The following is an 8,635-nucleotide window of genomic DNA, read 5'->3' as shown; positions in this document are numbered from 1 at the left end:
GATTATACGAGTCACGAGTTCGATCCCTAGCACAAAAATCATCTTTTTATTTTATTCGCTTCCGCATTCGTATCAGAGCTTCGGCTCTTGATTTCCTTAAATCTAGACGGTCCTAAGTGCGTCAAAGCCAACTTGTTTGTTGAATTTCTGATTGCGATTGCAGTTCAAGGGTTAAACTCGGGCAGGAAGTTTGAGGGTTAATCGGTTTTGATTAATCATCCTAGGAGCACGGTTATAGACCAAAAAAAATTACTATTCAAATGGTACTGTTCACCAGTGGGAAAAATATGTCGGGATTTTTCTCGTTTGAAAGCATCTATGAGGAGAATGTTATGTTTGATCCGACATTGCCTCCTATTTTTGATGATTATATTGATGAGGAAACAGTTGAGGAGGTTGATGCTGAAGTTATTCTCGTGCAAGGAGGGTGGAGGGGTGGAAAGCACGGGTGGAGACGGCACAAGAGGGTTATAAATGATTACTATGGCTGCAAATTCATAGAGATTGAAGATGATGAGTTGAAGAGGAAATTAATGATTTGCCCAAATAACTTCCCGTTCTTCTTCATCAATTTTGCATCTGAATTTGCTAGGATTGTATTCGATCCAGGAGGATTCTAGTGTTCTAAGAATCGGGACGATTCTTTTGAAGAAAGGGAGTATGATACAATTCTGATGGCATTACTAATTAAATTAATTTAGTGCACTGCCAGGGATCGAACATGGGTTCGAATTAGTGGTAGGTGATGCAATTAGGAGTAGTTAGGATGGAATAAAACTAATCAAAAGATTAGATTTCATTAGTTAGATTATTATCTTTTAGTTGTCAGATTAATTTATTGTTTTCTATTTCATTTAGGAGTCTTTTACTGTTAGCAAATTAGGGCTATTTAAGCTAGAGTTGTACGTTATTCTAAATCATTGAAAGTTAATAAAAATTCCAGAAAAACGATCAAGGTTGATCAGAAAATTCAGATTTGAGAAAGTGCTTCAAATCTTTGATTTAAGTTAAATAGGTCTCAAATCTGGAATTTCTGATCAACCTTGATCGTTTTTCTGGAATTTTTATTAACTTTTTAAAAAAATGATTTAGAATAACGTACAACTCTAGCTTAAATAGCCCTAACTTGCCAATAATAAAAGACTCCTAAATGAAATAGAAAACAATTAATCTGACAACTAAGAGATAATAATCTAACTAATAAAATCTAATCTTTTGATTAGTTTTATTCCGTCCTAACTAGCACTAATTCGAACCCGTGTTCGATCCCTATCACTCCACTAAATTAATTTAATTAGTAGTGCCATCAGAATTGTATCATAAGAGCATATGATACGAATGCGGAAGCGAATAAAATAAAAAGACGATTTTTGTGCTAGGGATCGAACTCGTGACTCGTATAATCGAGGGACAAGTTGATTCCGTAGAGATATTTGACTAAAAGTCAGATTAGACTTCGAGTCAATGGGATTTCGAGTCAATGAGATATTTGCTCGAAATAGACCTATATCTCGAACAATGGGTGTTTAAGTTAAAGACCTATTTAACTTAAATCAAAGATTTGAAGTACTTTCTCAAATCTGAATTTTCTGATCAACCTTGATCTTTTTTCTGGAATTTTTATTAACTTTCAATGATTTAGAATAACGTACAACTCTAGCTTAAATAGCCCTAATTTGCTAACAGTAAAAGACTCCTAAATGAAATAGAAAACAATAAATTAATCTGGCAACTAAAAGATAATAATCTAACTAATGAAATCTAATCTTTTGATTAGTTTTATTCCATCCTAACTACTCCTAATTGCATCAGCTACCACTAATTCGAACCCGTGTTTGATCCCTGGCAGTGCACTAAATTAATTTAATTAGTAGTGCCATCAGAATTGTATCATTTGCCTTTTCACCATTTGGTAAACGAACCATCTTTCCTTCACATTTTTCATAAGAGGAAAACCACTCTCTTCTTCCACATATGTGAAAAGAAGTTCCCGAAACTAGCACCCAACTCTCACTAGGTTCCTTTTCACCATGAACCATTAAGAGTTCACCATCATCAATTTCTGCCATTGCTGCAACCCCTCTAGCACGAGTCTTTTTCAATTCTTTCAAATCTTCTTTAGCCTTAGGACAGATAGTTTGTATATGACCTAACTCACCGAAGTCGAAGCACTTGATGTTGAGATTATGCTTTTTCCAACTACCCTTCTTTTTGCCGCGATATTCACCCACAAAAGCTCCTCCTTCACTTGAAGAGCCACCACTCCCTTGCTTCATCAATTTTTCCGACTCTAGTAAAACTACAACGGTCTCATCTAAGGTTAATGTTGTCTTCCCCACAAGTAAACTAGTAATAACCGTGTTATACTTTTTGGGGAGAGAAGCCAACAACATTATTGCATTGTCTTCTTCTTTGAATGTCTCATCCAAACTCGCCAATTGGGTGATCAAGCCATTGAACTTGTTTAAATGATCCCTCAAATTGCTGTCATCTACCATCTCGAGCTCGAAAAGATCTTTCTTCAAGAATAGTTTGTTAGCCAAGGATTTCGCATTATAAATGCTACATAACTTGGTCCACAACTCCTTAGGATTTGTCTTCTCTAACACACTATACTTGATGCAAGGGCTAAATGGATTGTACTAACTGCGCGCAACTTCATGTCCTACCATTTGAGAACTTGAACATCATCTGGCCTTTTGTCTTCAAGAGTGACATACAACCCCTGTTGTATGAGAACATCCTTTATCATGCTTTACCATAACAAGAAATTGTTCATGTCATTGAACAACTCCATCTCAAACTTTGTACCAAAACTTTTCTCCATCGAGCCTTAGCTCTAATACCATTTGTTGAGGTTTTTGATACAAATAATATAAATGTAAAGACACAATATTTTGTTATGGACTTAACCACAATCCAACTTGTATATTATTCTTAAACCTTAACAATAATACACAATCTCAATCCTCTAATACTTAGCTACTAGCTAAGATTTCCAACTATGCTTAACCCGGGATATTAAGCATACATTCTCACACTTTATCAAACATGACTATTGACCTTTATATATAGGTCTTAAGTCCTAACTTATCTAGTAACATTAAGACTCATTAACAACATCCTAAATCTAACTTCTTATATTTACTCTTATTTACATCTAACATAAAATAACATCTCATCTTAATACTACTAATTAAATTCATAACTTAATAAGTTACATCAATGTCATGTTAGGGTTACTTTCCCAACAAATTAATTTAGAGTCTTATTTTATATTTATACTTCCCACATTACCCTCCTCGTTTCGACCCTTTTTTAACAAAAACGACGTTGTATTCTGCCTCATACTATTCCGCTGACTTTCCTCCTTTGGTCCCTTAGAGCATCCGTAAAGCTGGGGAACTTGCCTCCCCAAATGCCCCCTCTCTCATCAAATGAGGATCCTCACCATTGCACATACCTCCTCCCCAAAAGTAACACAAATTACCTTACTTTTTTGTTGGGGACATTCCCTAAAAACGGTGGAACCCCAAAAAATGGGGAGGTTGGTGGAAGAATGAGGTTGCTCATTTGAGAAAAGAGAAAGCAAAAGGAAAGCTTATTTCCCTCCTTTGCGGATGCTCTAAGAGAAAGAGGGATAAAATATGGGGCACCTCACCTTTGCGGATGCTCTGTACGCTCCCATTTATCAGACTTTCTAGAGAGATAAAAAACTAGAGAGAGAAATTAAAGAATCATGAATGTACGTTAATGGCGGAAATCAAATTCAAAAATAAATCAAACTCAATTTCAGATGAATGGCAAGAGTGTTAATTCGAACATTTTCATGCCGAAAATACCCCTTTTTTACAATATTTTCCTGATTATTTTATTCATAATAATAATAGTTCAATTGTTCATCGATTTCAAATTATTTAGATCATAAAACCCTACAAAGATCCCAAATTTATCAAATTCATGCACAATTAATAATTTCTGGTAGAATACAAAACCTATTTTTATGCAGTAAATTGCTAAAATTATCATCTTTTGTTGAAGATTTGCGTTACATTTTGTGGGTTTTTTATTTAATTAGAAACCCATATATTGTTTGTGTTAATAATGTGATTACGGCGTGTTCTTTAAGTTGTTCGCCATTAAAAGGTGTTCATTTTTACTTTGAAGTGTTAAAAAATGGTGGGATTTTCTCTAATTCTTATACTTTTCCTCTATTAATTAGTTGTTGTTCTAAGTTGAGTGATGTTAATTTGGGAGAAATGTGTCATGGGCAAGTGATTAAGTATGGATTTAATGGTGTTTTGCAAATTGAGAATTTTTTGATTCATATGTATGCTTGTTGTGGTGTGATTGAGATTGCATTGAAGGTGTTTGATGGAATGGTTGAGAGAGACTCGGTGTCGTGGAATTCGATGATTGATGGGTTTGCGAAACTGGGTGATTTGAAGAGTGCACATAAGCTGTTTGATGTAATGCCTGAGAGAAATGTGGTGACTTGGAATGTTATGACGAGTGGTTATCTGCAGGGTAAGAATCCGGGGTGGGTTCTGAAGCTTTTTAGGGAGATGGTGACGAAAGAAGTATTAGGGAACGACGCGACTGTGGTTAACGTGGTTATTGCTTGTGGAAGGTCTGCTAGACTCAATGAGGGAGCTTCTGTACATGGGTTCCTAGTTGGAAGATTGTGGAATTTGAATTTGATTGTAAACACGGCCCTAATCGATATGTATAACAAATGTCATAAAGTAGAAGTGGCCCGATGTATTTTTGATAGTTTGCCAAGGAGAAATTTGGTTTGATGGAATTCAATGATCTTGGGTCATTGCCTCCATGGCGATCCCAGGGATGGGCTTCATTTATTTGGAGATATGGTTCTTTCGATCAAGTTGACTAATGAAACGAAATCTCACAAGAGAGAAATCTCAAGTTTACGAGAACGAGTGCATCCAGATGAAATAACCTTTATTGGTGTTATTTGTGCCTGTACACGGGCAGAGCTCATGGAAGAAGGACGAGTACATTTCCAACAGATGGTTGATGTATATGGTTTAAAACCCAATTTTGCACTTTATTGGTGCATGGCTAATCTTCTTGCAAGCAATGGCCTCTTGCAAGAAGCATTAGAGACTGCTAGAAAAGTTAGCGACTGTGCCATTGATATGCGGTCTGAGTCTTTAGTGTGGGCAACTTTGCATGCCGATTCCAATGTGAAACATCTCTTGGTGAACAAGTAGCCAAAGCACTGAGAGAATTAGAACCAAACAATTCAATGTGCTACGCTCTACTCTACAACATTTATGCAGCAGCTGGTCTATGGGAAAATGCTACCGAGGTCAAAAACTTGATGAAGAAAACACTCACTGGGAGATTGCCTGGTTGTAATCTTGTCGATCTGATAGATATTGTTCACAATTTCAGAGTAGCAGATAGGATGTAATGTGAAGAGGATGTAGTTTTGATGATGGATGGGGCCCTTAAGCTTAGCGATTCTAATTCTCGGCCCCAAGAACACTCCTTATCAAACATAGTGTGTCAACCTTAGAACTGGCTTTTAAGACTAATATTTAAATTGATGAGATTGGGGACTTGATAACGTAATACTAGGTGTCGTAAAAAGCTAGAATTAACCTATCAAATTAACAATTTATAAACCAAACTCAACTCTACACTATGCAATTAAGAATAGTAGTAAAGGGAAGTAAGGGTCGAACCCAAGAGAAGGGAATTAAGACTAAAAACTTGAATTTAGATTAATTAAGATGGACAAAGCACAAGACTATGCACAAACTATGGGTATTAACAATGAACAACAATAGAGAGACATATATGGAGAATTGTCATGGAGAAAACAAGTAACAAAATCAAGGAGATGTGATTTTTCCTATGAGACAAGGTAACAACACTTGGTATGCAAGTAACAATTATAAGAGGTGAGAACTTGGTGTAATCCTACAAGTTCCAACTTTTCTCAAAGCAAGACTTTTTTCTCTCCAATTTCATTTACCCAACAACAATCCTCAAGCAAGTGATTACCACTATCTAAGCCAACAATGATAATCCTACGTAGACTACAAATTCTAACATTAAACCATGTAGGAATTGTAACTAAGAGCATGAAGAGCAAACCAAGAGGAAAGTAAATGGGATATCACAAAGATATGTTTAAACCAACAAACCCAATGATATAAACAATTTCTACTCACAAAGGTTGATACTTTAAACCAAGATATCAATAATCATGAGATGCTTCAACAAGTTATCACAAAAGCAAGGAACTTTGCAATAAACAAGCAATAGATGAACATTAAAGAGGCAAGGGTAATTACTTCTCACAACAAAACATTCATCATGTCATTAAAACATAGAAATTGAAATAAATGAAAGAGTAGAGATTAAGGAGTCAATACAATGATAAAGATGAAAGCTTGCAATGGATTACACCAAGTAGGGAAGGATTTAGCCTTCCATAGTCTTCATAAAACCCAAAAACAAAGAAAGATTACAACTTGAATGGAAAATAGTCTTCTAAATTATTACAAGATTAAAACCCTCAAAATGAGATTAGATGGGATGATAGGATGGTAGGTTAATGTCCTTTGGTCTTCAAACTCTCAGGCTTTTATATGGCTTCACGAAAACCTAGAAAGATCCCCCCATTAAGAAGCCCAAAAAGGAGATTAGAAAACCCGTATAGTAGAGGTGCGCAGGCTGCGCAGCCTGCGCAAGAACTGTTCTTGCCTGCGCAATCGTGCGCACCTGCGCACCCTGTTTGCGCAGGCTCGCATTTTTGGACTCCTAATTCCCAAGAGCTAGACCTCTTCAAATGCCTTCATTCCTTCTAATCTTCGTTCCTACTTCTCCCAACTGGTTATCGGGTTACAAGTGAGCTTCTTGTGCCTTGTCTTGAGCTTTGAAAGGTGCTCTATTGCTTCTCGGGTTCCATGCATTAAGATCGAGTGTCCAACCGAGTTAAAGTGCACAAGTTACCACATCATACCCAATTGCCAAATGCTAGGAAAAGCATACTAAAAAACCTATATTAAAAGACACGAGGGTGATAAAATCACCCTCTTAGACCGACACAAAACATTACTATCAAACTCCCCCACACTTAGACTTTTGCTAGTCCCGAGCAAAACCCAAAACAAGCAACCATGAAGTTTACAAGAGAGTGTAGGAGAGAATGATCACTCTTCCCTTTACTCTTCCTTCTTATATCTCCCTTAAAACACAACCACCAATTAAAAAGAAAAAGAACTTGACTCAAATTTGACACAACTCTTCACTCACTCCCCCGCCTTATGTATCCCTCAAACAAAGACACGACACACCACCAACGCCGACTCATCACGCAACTCCACCCTTCTTATATCACCAAAGTAGAAGTGAACACTCTTGCCTTATCCCAAGGCAATAGCAAAGTGACCCAACCAATCCTCCAAATCATTCATCTTCCCCTTATATCACCCCCTTATCACTCCAAGCAATGCAAGTTATGCTACTAAGTTGGCCAAACACCAATAAAGATCAACAACCTAGTAGCCAACATGAAAAACCACCAATTTGAAACAATTTTCTTTGACTCAAAAAGAAATTAAATCCTAAATCTAACCTCCTTCCAAGACCCTCCTTATTGCTCCCTTCTTATCCCTCCATCTTTTTGGTGTTGCATTTTTCAATTTTTCAATTTTTTGATTTTTTTTTTTTTTTGTTTGAAAATACCTCATTTTGCCTAAGGTGCCCTTTTGGGTTTTCACCTTAGCTTTTTCCTTTCCTCTCATCGGTGGTGATACCCGTCGTTGTGAGTACCAAAAATAAGATTTATAATTCCTATTAAAACTAACCTAGGCTAGTGGTAACAGGGTCGAACCACAAGGAGACGAATGTAATTAAAAGTCGTCTAAATTTAGTCTAAGGTAACAGATATGGGGGTTGATTCGATTTGGTCTATAGCTAATAAAAATAAAAATTAAACTAAAGAGATAAATTAAATCAAATATAAAGAAGGGTACTAGGATGGTCGGTTCATTACAGTTTCGGTGGCAGCAAACTAAGTCGGTCTAAATCAAACACATGAGGCGGGAAACTAGAGGTCCTCTCGGTCTACTCTTAACAGATAGCATCTTTCGATCTCGCTATAAGTCCCTAATATCACTAATACGTACATACTGACTCTCGTCCTGAAAAGTGACTAATAATCTAAACTTTACCTATCTTTCGATCTCAGCATAGTTTAGTCATTTTAATTGGTGGTCAAACAACTGTCCCTATCTCTCGATCTAATGGGTCAGTCACATCCTAAACATTCAACTAGTCGTGTGCACTCGATTTGTCGAATAAAGAATTAAAATAATTAAAACGAAGGTAAAACCTCACGTGGTCAGTCGATCGACTGACATGCGGTTCGGGCCGTGTTCATTCTACGCCGCCTACACTATAATTCCCCTACATCCTAGCACGAATAATTTAGCTACTCATACTAAGAATGATAACAACAATAAGATTGATGAAATAAACAGAAGAATTCATAATTAAAACTACGGAACAAAAGGCTAGCATAAAACGATAATTATGGTTTCGGGAACTAACTAACAATTCTATATCTCAATGCGATAAAGATAAACTGAAATAGAAC

The 8,635-nt window shown here is 36.5% G+C and overlaps 1 pseudogene; it reads left to right on the top strand.

The window, feature by feature from the left end:
* Window positions 1-3,695: 3,695 nt before the first annotated feature.
* Window positions 3,696-5,569, top strand: LOC141627180 (pentatricopeptide repeat-containing protein At3g51320-like; annotated as a pseudogene).
* Window positions 5,570-8,635: the final 3,066 nt, after the last annotated feature.

Source organism: Silene latifolia, chromosome Y, assembly GCF_048544455.1.
Source record: "Silene latifolia isolate original U9 population chromosome Y, ASM4854445v1, whole genome shotgun sequence".
In the NCBI taxonomy this organism is placed as follows: domain Eukaryota; kingdom Viridiplantae; phylum Streptophyta; class Magnoliopsida; order Caryophyllales; family Caryophyllaceae; genus Silene; species Silene latifolia.
The sequence above is the reverse complement of the archived record's forward strand: the minus strand, read 5'-3'. Positions and strand labels throughout refer to the sequence as shown.